Source organism: Sciurus vulgaris (genome assembly GCF_902686455.1).
Source record: "Sciurus vulgaris genome assembly, chromosome: 1".
Lineage (NCBI taxonomy): Eukaryota > Metazoa > Chordata > Mammalia > Rodentia > Sciuridae > Sciurus > Sciurus vulgaris.
In genome coordinates, this window is record NC_136461.1 from 187,055,469 (window position 1) to 187,068,418 (window position 12,950).

The window sequence follows — 12,950 nt, forward strand, 5'->3', positions numbered from 1 at the left end:
TCTCCTAAGGTTTTCTTTAATTTCTTTCTTCAGTGTTCTGTAGTTCTCATTGTAGAGGTCTTTCACCTCTTTTGTGAGATTGATTCCCAAGTATTTTATTTTTGTCAAGGCTATTGTGAATGGGGTAGTTTTCCTAACTTCTCTTTCTGAAGATTCATCACTTATGTATAAAAATGCATTGAATTTATGAGCATTGATCTTGTAACCTGCTACTTTACTGAATTCACTTATGAGTTCTAAGAGATTTCTGGTGGAATTTCCAGGTTCCTCTAAATATATAATCATGTCATTAGTGAACAAGGATGGTTTGAGTTCTTCTTTTCCAATTTGTATCCCTTTAATTTCTTTGGTTTGTCTAATTGCTCTGGCTAGAGTCTCAAGAACGATTTTGAATAGAAGTGGTGAAAGAGGGCATCCTTTCTTGTTCCAGTTTTTAGGGGGAATGCTTTCAGTTTTTCACCATTTAGAATGATATTGGCCATGGGCTTAGTGTAGATGGCCTTTACAATGTTAAGGAATGTTCCCACTACCCTGATTTTTTCTAGTGTTTTGAGCATGAAGGGCTGCTGTATTTTATCGAATGCTTTTTCTGCATCTATAGAAGTAATCATGTGATTCTTAACTTTTAGTCTGTTGATATGGTGAATGACATTTATTGATTTCTGGATGTTGAACTCTTTCAGTTTTTTCAAAAACTGAAATATTTGGTAACATGAACATTGAGAAGATATTCTTCTTTCCAGCATGAATACTGTAATCTTTTTGTCTAGAAATTTGTAATCATAGCACTCATATGGGCATTTTGTAAAGTAGTAACTCAAGTTTTAGAACTATTAAATGGTGATACTAGAGTCTAATAATTCAGGAGAAAACACTGTTAATTCTAATCCTATGATGAATTCTAATCCTGATATTCCTGGAAATTAATAATTTTTCAACATCATGGGTTAAACATTTGGAACTATCTTATGTAAACATAAGATATTTATGTGGTATATATATTTTAAATCTCTATATAAATCTGTGTATATGAATCTGTAGGGATGTATTTTTTATTAACATGAATTTTAATATTCTGTGCTATATTTTTATTTTTCTCTTTCAAAACTGAAAATTAAGTTTAGTCCAGCAGAATATACCTTTTATATAACCATCATAAAGGTCAGAGTTTGAATCCCAGTTCAAACATTTGTTATCAGATTTTGTAATTCATTAGATTAAACCTGTTAAATATTCTAAGTAAATAATATTTCTGCATCTTACAAAAGAAGCGCAAACATTCTTCTAATGTATACATAAAATATAAAGGTTCAATCAAAATTAGAAACAATAACATAGATTAATTTGGCTGATTCATTGTGTGACAAAGGTGTAGATGATAAGTATATGGTATTCATGTCATTGAATAGTAATTAATGAAAAATATTATGATATATAAATTATAGATGATCTTGAATAGGCCAATAATGACACTTGTTCAATAATCAGAGTATTGAACTCTTTTTTTTTAACTATGGTTCATGTAGAATAAAGATAGAAATTTATTGTGATGGAATGGCATATTAAGATATGTCTAAATGAAGACCATAGAGAAAAAGATGTTACCATTGTTTCTGAATATATAAGTGATGTATGAAATAAATGGTCAATTTGTGTGGTATCATATTATTACAATGTTATCTTTGTTTCATATTATCACCATGCATGTCTAAGAAAGTGTATATAAATGTATGTACTTAAAAGATTGGATGGAATGTTCAATACTATCCTACTTATGTCTCACATTTGACAGAAGGAGTAACTGTAGAAGTAATATTGGAAATTCTGTAGCTGAGAATTTTCTGAAATTGAGGAAGGAAGATGTATTATTACATCAAAATTACATTGTTAATCTGAACATAAAAACATAAAAGTCTGCTTATCTAAATTAAGTGATGATTGGATTAATGGTATGCAATTTGCATCAATGGAAGGTAGAAAATAGAATAATATTGTATTTGCAGTGTTAAGAACTGCTAACTTCTTGGAATTTTGTAAACAAGTAAAAGATCTTTAAAGACTGAGGCAAAAGAAACAAATTTTCATAGAGAAAGGTATGAACATTGTCCATACAAACTCCCTAAGAACAATTATTACACAAAATGTACTTAAAGGGACTAACACAACAAGAACGAACATGGAACACAAAAATCTGGGGTAATTTATTTTTATATTTCATTAATTGTTGTAAATAACCTCCCCGAAGGGATAAGCAAATAGCTCAAGATTGGTATTTGTCAAGAAAGAAAAAAAAAAAAAAAAGCCAGACTGCTCTCACGGCCAGCAGTCAAATATGAAAAGCTCCATTTAGAGCATGCTTCTCTATTTCCTAATCCATCAAATTTAGACCCTAATGTTTGATAGGATTGCTTCATCCTCTCCTCTTCCTAATTTCATTTGCTAATATAATAATATAATTACACTGAAACTGAGGCCTTGCACATACTAGGCAAGCACTCATTCTTAACCTTAAATTAGTAGCAGTTATGAATACATGAAGCTGTTAATTTAAGTTTAAAAAAATGAAAAAAATGATCCCATTGAATACTATTATTTTTAAATTTCTTAAATGTGATGATTCACTAATTTTCCCATTGCATTGGGAAGATACTTGGTATACTTCTATGAACAGATAGTTCACAACTGCTAATAGCATCAGATGTTCACATTTTCTTTGTTGATTGAGGCATGAGGCTGCCATTCCTCCTCCTGCTGTTACATTAGATTCTCCCCAAGTTGAATGAAATAGCTCTTTGGTCCTTTCCTATGACACTTCTCTGTATTAAGATTACCAATTCTTCTTTCATGGATTTTTTTCCTCTTTATTTTCTAGAAAACATCTTGTAGTAGTTTCACAAGAAAGAAGAAAAGATATATGGGAGGCAAAATATTGACTACCTGTATTCTTCAGAACACCTGCATTCCTCCCCGCGCACTTAAGTGACATATTTCTCTAACTTGCAAGGGTTTTATTCTTTCAGGTGTTGCTATTGAAAAATCCAATAGTGTTTTTAGTCTCAGTTCTTTGCGAATGCTCTATTGTGGATGTTTCTTTTTCTTTCTTTGTGGAAGATTTAAGATCCTATTTTTACCTGGAATTCTAAAATTCTTCACTGAGTAGCATTGTTTTTATACTTATTCCTTTAAAAGTAGTTGGCACACAAGAGGTCCTTTCACTTAGAACACCAAAGTCTTTATATAATGGTGATTGTCATATCAGTTTCACTTTCATGTTAGAAATGAGTTGAGGTTTGGTGATCTATGTGTAACCATTAATTATTAATAGTGAAAAATTGTTTAAAACTGATAATATGCCTGGTTAGCATAGAGGAGGCTAATCAGCCAGTAGACACTTATCTAAAAGTGGCCTGACATGTATTTTTGATGGGTAACAAAATGACAGTGTTTGTAGCTTTTTCTCTTCTAGGTCTATTCAGTTGTTTCCAATGAAAATATTTGAATCATCTGTGGAGATTAGTAGTTTTAGGGAGAGAAGTATGATATCTGAAATCTGCAAACAACCAGGCTGTAAGTTCCCAGAGATACTTTTCTATAGTTACCTACATTATAAATTGATTTTCTAATTAGTACTAATATTTGATTCACTTTCTTCTAAAGAATGGAAATTTTTAAATTCATAATCATTACCCTTTATGTTCTCTTTGTCCCTTTGAGTTTGCCATTTGCCATATGTCTTTCTGTCATTCCAACAGGTTTGGGTTGGAGAATAAGGATAACTGGCAGCAGTCACTTGATGCTTCATCATCTGATTGGTATCAGGTGAAACTGGGTCCTTATTCTTTTTCCAGTGATCATCTAAGGAGTGTAAGTTTAGGCAATTGACATGTAAAATGTCTTTGGAAGTCACTAAATTGTTTCTCCAAAGATTAATATTGTTTCTTTTTAGATACATTTGTATATATTGTATTAATCATTGTGCAATTAGGATTTACACTGAAAAAATGAGGATTGACAGACTGATTCCAACCTAGGGTGCTGAGGTTAAGGAAAAGTTCTCAGATGATCTTTGTCTTTAACTCTTTCCTTGTCCCATCTTATATAGTAGTTGGTAAGGATAAAAAGGCACAATAATAAAAATTTAGTTTGACCTGAAGCTTGTAATGAAAATTCTTATGTCAACTGAATAAGTCAGATTTTAAAAAGGGACAGCACAATGTAGAATTTTTTCAAACCATAAATATGAAACTTAATGAGTCTAAAGGATTTTTGAATTTGAGATAAATAATTGAAGAAGCAAAACACCAAATACTGATAGATTGATGACAGTTTATTTAAGAGGATCTAAGCATTTTATGTAACATCCTTAGGGTATTTTTTATGTAAAAATAATGATAGAGGCAAATTATTATTTCCCACTTTGATGAAGTAACTTATACCAGATTTCCCATTCCACACAAAACAACTGTAAAGCTAGATAAGATACATCTGGTATCTTTTCTCAGGAACCTAAAAATAGACATTGTGAGACTGTATTATCGAGAAAAAATAAACACACAAGGTAAGTTTCATACTCAACTTAGATTTCTTCCTGAGACCTTTATTTGGACCATGGTGGAGGAACAAGGAACTGAGAGCATAGCATTCTTTTTTATTAGTAGTATTAAATTTTATTTTTATCAACATAATATTTTTAATTGTAAAAATACATCTAAAATATTTTTTATAACTACATTATGAATAAAACAAATTTACTTTGGAAAAAATATTGTATTTTGTTGAAGATATAAGATATTACAAAATATTACACATATTTTAAATATATATATATTACATAGAGTAAATATATTACATATAGAAATAGATATATTACGATCACAGTTATCTGTGTATAGTTTTGTTAAGATATAATTTCTTTCTAAATTGTTCTAGAATTCCACTACAATATCAATCAAAAGTATAGAACATAGTTTTAAAGTAAAAATTGAAACACTGATTCTAAAACATATAGGAATGCATGGGGTTTATAAGAGCAAACAATCTTGAAACTGGAAAACAAAATATGGATTTACAAGGTACCTGATTTCAATGTTCAAGATAAAAATCACAGAAATCAGTAATATATGGCATTATATTTGGATATATAAATCAGTAATAGAAAATTTGAGTCACAATGTTGATCTCTTCACTGAGGAAGCTAGAAAATGAATAAATATGTGAAAAAAATTAACACTAAGTTTTCTGACACCCTCCTATGAACTATCATTAATTTGAGATGGGTCATCAAACATAAATGTAAAAACTAAAGTTGAAAAGCATTTGGAATGAGAAAAATGTCCACACAAATGATTTCCCAAAACTACTATGATAGAAAAATAGAGAAAATTGGCCTTTATCAAAATCAAAACATTTTATAAAATACAGTGTTATATAAATAAGATGATACATCTAAACTGGGTGGGGAAATGTTTGCAATGCAAATACCTAATAAAGGGCTTGTATCCAGAAAATACAATTTCACACAAATGAAAAAATACTTATTAAAACTTGGCAGAAGTCTCCAAGAGATTTTATAATGAAAACAGCATAGAAATGACCGAGGGACACAAATAAACTGCCATCACTAATTAACAAGGTAGTACATACAAAAATTATAAGGAAATTCTCCTTTGCATGTACTTGCATGACCAAACTAAAGACACTTACAAGGTAACTGTTTGGCAGTGGAAATATAAAATGATGCAATCAATTTGAAAATCTTCAGGGCACTTTCTCATAGAGTTATACATACTATATTATCTTATGACCTTTGATTTCCATGCTTAGTTATCCATCCAGGAGAAATGAAAACTTAATACCATGAAAAATCTTGTACAATAATGTTTCTGGCTTTATGAGGATCCAAACTCTAAATGACTAAAATGTCCTAATAGGAATGTAATTTAATTGTATTATGTTTATATAATGGAATAGTAATTTTAAAGTGTAATCTACTGACAACACATGAAAACATCAAAGAATTTTCAAGATATGATGTAGAACAAAATAAATCAAATGCAAAGAATATATAATGTCTACTTTTTAAGTAAATTTCTGGAGAAAAATATAATCCATGGTGGCAGAAAAGATGTAGAAAAAAATAGTTTTCTCTCAGTGGGAAGAATTGACTAGAAAGTAGCAAGAGGTAACTTTCTGAGGTAATGAATTAATGAAGTTTTTCTATTTCTTGATTTATAGTTCAATTCCATGTGCTTCTGCACTTTTAAAACACTGAAGTATACACTTGACATGTGTACTTTATATAAAGTTTACCTTGGTGTGAAAAGTCATATAAGAATACAAATGATATAAGCTGAAAGATTCTAAGCCAAAAGTTTCATTAAAAATATTGTCTTCTGAAATGCACACATACACACATATACAACTTTGCATCTATAGATATAAACATTTAAAAAGTATATAGAATGCATCTTGATGTTTTTATATAGACAAAGTCACCTTCTAGGAGTCAGAATTTCTATATTCTTCAGTTCATGTCTCCATACACTTGTGTTTCTCCAGCTGTAGGACAATAATAGAGATTAGGGTTAAGTACACACCATGATGCAATTCCTACTGTGTTGCTATGTCGACCCAGGCTCATTGTACTCTGACTTGCACCTCCTATTATATTTATGTATTAGATTCTGAAAACCCACTTTTCAATGAAACCCAGTGATTTCATGGTGCCTCTACTGTATGATACCAAGTACTTTCTAAGTATCAGAACCATGTAAAATGCTTTACATTCATCAGTTTACCCACTCTTCACAACAACCCATTAATTTAAAGAGTATAATTACTCTTATTTAAGTGAGAACTGGTTTTACTTTAAGGAAGTTAGTCAGTGAATATAGGCCTCATTTCTGGTGGAGACCCTTCTAATTCAGATAGTCTAATGTGAAATTTTTTGCTCCTATTTTTCTCACATTCTAGCTCCCAATGAAGCAAAGAGATGATTTTCATTAGCTTAAAACTATATATTTTTAAACCATAAAATGTCTATTTTGCTATAATCACTTTAGTAATTAACTTTAGCTCTTGTAATGGACAAGTATTTTTAAAGTTTGTTCAAGTTTTTCAAGTGTTAAAGATCCTGCAGCTTATATTCACTGACAATGGGAAAGGTCACTATTACTTGACTTGAGGATTAGAACAACCAGAAATAATATTGTAATTTATTTTGAATTTATAGTGAAAGTGAATTTCTCTGACATATAGTTTGCTAGAAAATTCATCCTAAGAACAGCGATTTTTTAAAATCCAGGATTTAAAATATTAATAGCAGTGTCAAGTAATGTCTAATTGTTTCCCATAGTGTATTTGTTGTATATAATCTCAATTTTGCAATAAAATTCTCATCTGTGTGTACTTGGAACAATGGAAGACAATTTGCAATGTGTCAAATTTTAAAAACTGAGAACACAGCCTGAAATTAATTGTTGGAAATTAATTTCTAAATTTTCTATTGCTAAATATAAAAAGTGAACAAATATTTCTTAGTTATGATAAGCATTATTATTAGTTTCTTTTTCTTTCACTATCTTTTTTCATTTTAGATGAAAGAACAGAAAACAATGTTGAGGGTTACAGTTTGATTACTAATGTAATGAATGAAACTAAGTAATGCATAAATTTATTCTGTGAGCTACTGAGTTTAAAGTCATAAAAGAGACCAAAACACTTTTTCATGATTTCATAGCAAGTCACATTTTTTTAAACTAATTTTTGTATAGACTTCGTAGTACATTGGAACTACACATTAGGTTTAGGAATATTAATTTGTTCCCCATTTCTGCTTGTAGCATGAGATTTATGGAATTTGATAAGTTGATGACAGGATATGCCTCTGGGCTAGCATTAGTTGCTTTTAGTTCAAAATGTCTGGTCTCTGAAACCCAATTCTAGTTTTGAGAATTTATATTTGTATGCTTCTTGGAGAGGAAAAATATATTTCTTCAAAATGATATAGAGGGAACATATTCCTCATTATCCTTTGGGAGCAATGACAAGAGCATGTTATCTAATTTTGGCCAGTGAGATGCACCCACTAAGGATATTGTATTTTCAGCACGTGACTCAAGATAAAGGGGAGGTGAAATGAGAATCTTGGTATTGATGTGTGGTGAGGTCATTGCTATCCTTATCAGTAGTGTACATGTCTAGATAAAGACAGGAGTATTTATGAGAAACAGTACTTTCTTTTTTTCAAAAGTTTAGTTCTCTATCTTGTAAAAGCTGTAAATTGAATCTATTTTCCTGCTAGGGTTAGAGTCATTTTTTGAATGCATCCAAAACCTTGACTGGAGCACCAATTGCACAAATACTTTGGATCCAACTTTAACTGATTGAGATAGACATATAAAACCAGTAAATGTTAATGGCTATGCTCATGAAGTATGGAGAAAAAGAAGACATGGTTCTTTTGGCCAAAACAAAACAAAACCAACAGTAAGCAATGAATTGAGAAAACACAAAGAGAAAACTAACAATTAGACAAAGGCAAAAATGAAATTAGAAAATGGACCTGAAGCAAGACACTCAATACTTTTTACTAGTAAATTCATTGTCTAGTGATATGTTATTTCTGTTGCCTACAGAAATAAATAAATAGGTAAAGTCAGCCTATTCTTGGGAGGGAAAAAGTGACAAAAGAATCCAGATTAGAGTGTTTCTTAAACAGCATGAGTAAAGAACAGAGGGTCATGGTAAACTGATATTTTTAATTGCAAGTCCACTCTGGGAGATATTTAAAAAATCAATTATGATGGAATTTCTAAATAGTGTATGTATCTTATCTTTTAAATGAACCAATATTTTATACAACATTTTTCTTCACGTTCAGGATCGACTAACTTCTGAAGTTTCATACATGTTTGTGCATAAAGTCTCGTTGGAGGAGGAGGGGCTTGCATATGAAGCCCAGTTCTTCTTCTACTTCAGACATCTATAAATGTTTATTAATTTAGACTAAAAGTGTGTTCTTTTTGCATCTTTCCTTAGAAAGACAAATATGTAAATATAATATCAGGAAATAATAATGTGCTTATATAGAAGTTGAAATTTTGAGAGATAAATCATAATGATGTATTGAAGAAAACCACAATGCAGCCAATAATTTAAAGAAAACATAATTGCAGGTGAAAGTATTTATATAAAACATATAAAGTGATTCTGTTAAACACACAGAAGGAGTAAGGAAATCACATCCAGTTTATATCTGTTTGGGTATAAGAGAGGTTAGCAATACGTCTTTGTGTAACTCCCAAGACTTCTAAATAATTTTGATAGCATAGTCCCATAAAATCAAACACTGAATTAAGATGTTGCTCATCAACTCTGATAATAACTTGAGTTTACCAAGTAATATTTTATTGGAAGTGACACCAGCAAATCTTAGGAACAATATTAAAAGATGTCAATAAGTTTCAGAGATAATGAAAATCTCAAGGAAAATCTCTTGGCAATTTTTAAGCTTTTTGTACCATGATGAAATACCCTAGCTAGGTGTGCATGCTTGTTAGCCACCAATAAGGAATCTTATTCATTCTTTAGTTCAACTTTACAATGATATATTTGCCTTTATTTGAGGTCTATAAACATGAACAAATTTTTATGATAAAACATTTCAGTGTTGAACTGTATAACAATATTATCAACACTTTTCTAGGAGATTTTATATTGATTATAATATTTTTACTAGAAGAGTCATTTGATATATAATATAAAGAGGCATACTGATTTTATTACGTTTTGAAAAGCAGAGAATAATTTTCCTAGATTTTGAAATTTATATGAATAAATGTATTAGCAAATACTATGTATATAACTTTTAATCTACAAAAGTCAGTTAAAAAGTGTACAGATATTAGACTTTGAAATATTCACTGCTTGTAATTCTTCTAGTGTTTAGTGTAACATAATTTTAGTTTTGTACCTGGGTCAATTTGCTTTGCCTGGAGAAAATAAGTGCCTACAGATATTTTCATTCTTTCTGTGAGGGCAGGACATGGGAACTGGGGAGTGGTATCTACCAAGGTATGCTGTGTCCGTGTATGGATATACCATGGTGAAACCTGTGTTTATATGTATGTGTGTACACACACACACACAATGTACTAATAAAAATAATAGGGAGGTCAGTAGAAGAGTGTAAGCAAATCAGAGGGAGGATAGGGAATGGGAAGGTACTGAGTTATGAGATTGATCAAATTCAGTGCATGTACAAATATGACAAAAAATTCCATTATCATGTGTAATTATAATGTACCAGTAAAAGTAATTTAAACTTATAAAATAAAAATCTATAACAATATTTAAGAACAATTATTTCTGTAACCATTCTGCTAAATATTCAAAGAATTTTTAAAACTTGATATTTTAATGACTTTAATATACATCAGGAAAGTAAACAACTAAAATCCTCTGTGAAGAGGAAGATTCTATGCTCTATATGAGCTTATTGGCTAGTTGAGAAAAGAGACCTGTAATATAAGGAAAAAAGTGAATGACAACTAGAACTCTATGTAAGACAGGTTGTATTACAAAGGAAAGAGTTATTCATTATGCTCTGTGGATTAAGACAAAGATTCACAAGGGAGGTGCATTTCAAGCATGGCCTTGAAGGGTGAATAGAATCTAACCAAATAGAAAAAGAAGAGTACCCTTGGGAAGTCATAGGGAAGAAGTTCACGTATTGAAGCAGGAGTGCCTGGAGTGCATGATCCTGGATCCGGAGGATTCTCACAGCTAGATTTTGGTTTAAAGAACTTCAGTGATTTGTACAGCCCTTTATATAGACAACTGGCTCTGAAAGATTGACATTTCTCCTGAGACATGTTTGAGGGAAAATAATTTATAAATCTGGGCGAGGAATAGTAACACACACTTGTACTCCTAGTGACTCTGGAGGCTGCGGCTGGAAGGGTTGCAAGTTCAAGGCCAGTCTGGGAAACTTAGCAAGACCCTCTCTCAAAAAATAAAGACAGGGGATGTTGTTTAGTGGCAAAGGGCCTCTGGGTTCATTGTCCAGTAATGCTAAATAAATGAATACAAATATTAAATTTAAAAAATTAATCCTCAGAAAATTAGAGTTATTTATGGAAATATTTCAAAAATAATACTAGTTTGATATGAATGTAGCCCAGACAATGTCACAAATAGTGACTTAAAGACACTGGGCTCAAATTTGATGGCCTCTTAGTAAGCTCCAGTAGTAAGCTTAGTAAGCTGTTTTCCCAGATAGCAAAATTGGAGGAGATGGGGGTTGGGAAGAGGAAGGAGGAGGGGGAGAACGAAAAAAGGAAAAGAACAAACAATAACATTTTTAGAGAGGTAATTTCTAGGTCATTAGAATACCTAAGTTTCTACCAACTACAGTCACAAGGTGTCTTCAATTCAATTGTGTGACTGAATTAAAGCTGTTGAATGAGAATCATTTATGGGAAGAAGTTGGAAAGGATAACCTTATACATTCTAGTATTTTCTAATTTGTGTTGTTCTAAAAGGCCACTTTCAAAACCATAGAACATGTAGTACACAGGTGAATGACACTTTTGGTGACTGTATTTCTAAATTTTAGTGATCTTTTCCATGAAAGTTTGAGAAAATGTCTCTAAAATAAAGGAAAAACTCGTTGGTGCATTTCTTGTCACCTTTAAAGATTTTGTTCTTTTGGAAACTTCATTCCCAACTAAGGAATTAATTACAAGAGCTAACTGAACTTGAGAGGCAGGAAAGGAGTGTGGCTGTTCTCCCCACCCTGTTCTGTCACTAGCAACTGGAGGAAAATTTGTACCATGTATTGATGGATCAGTTTTGAAAAGTTGAAAACTCACATTTCTCATCTCAACAACACAACATCAGTGACTTTTACCACCTAGGAGTGAGGATGATATGGTAATGCTGCACAAGTTAAATTCTGGTGGATGCTTCCCATTTAGGACTCAATAATACCAGGAAACACTGTCTTGACTACAGTATTCTAATGATGCAACTTGCCTTAATATACATACATTGTAATCAAAAGACACACACACATGTATATATGTGTGTGTGTATTCAAAATAAAACACATGGTCATCTGTAATGAAGATGGTTGAAGGCAGACAGGGAATTGGTGGGGAGCAGAAAGTGCAAAGAAAGGTATTCCAACCTGACATCTACTTAACATGATGGAATTAGAACAAGTGACCATAAAAAAATCAACTAGGGACACAGGTACAAGAGCAAAATACCATTGAAACCAATAAAAGTTATGTGCTATTTTAGTGGCATAATGCTCTACTTACCCATAATAATACTAATTCAAAAGGATATTTATGACTTCTGTCACATTTCATAATCAACCTCAAGGTTTTTTTTAATTCATTTTACTTATTTCTAGCCACAAAATCCATTTATTTTCTCCTTTCTTTATGATAATGCTGTGAGATAATCATCATTATTATGGATTTTCAAAACACTTCTTCACAGAATCGTATTTCTAAAAGCCCTGTGAGAAAGGTGAGTAGAATAATTTTTCAGACAAATGAAGACATTGAAGCATTAAATAACAATGAAGCTTCACAGCTGTGACTTTTGATATATTTTGTAGATTCAGGATGACTTTGTAAATCCCATCTAAGGATTGCTATATTGATAATATTCTATGCAGTACTGAGTCTTCTGGGTACTGTGATACTCTTGTTTCCCTTCTTTAACCACTTGTAAAAACTTGGCTAACTGCACTGTTTGTAAATTACATTCAACACACACAGGGATATACAATTAACTCCTGTTTTATTTGTCTGTATTAAAACCAACACCTGCACCTTGTTTAGCAAGCAACCTGCAGAGTAGGATAAATTAAAGTGATTAAAAAGATATGTGATTTTCACTCCACATTTTCTTCACATTTTCATCTTCCTAATATC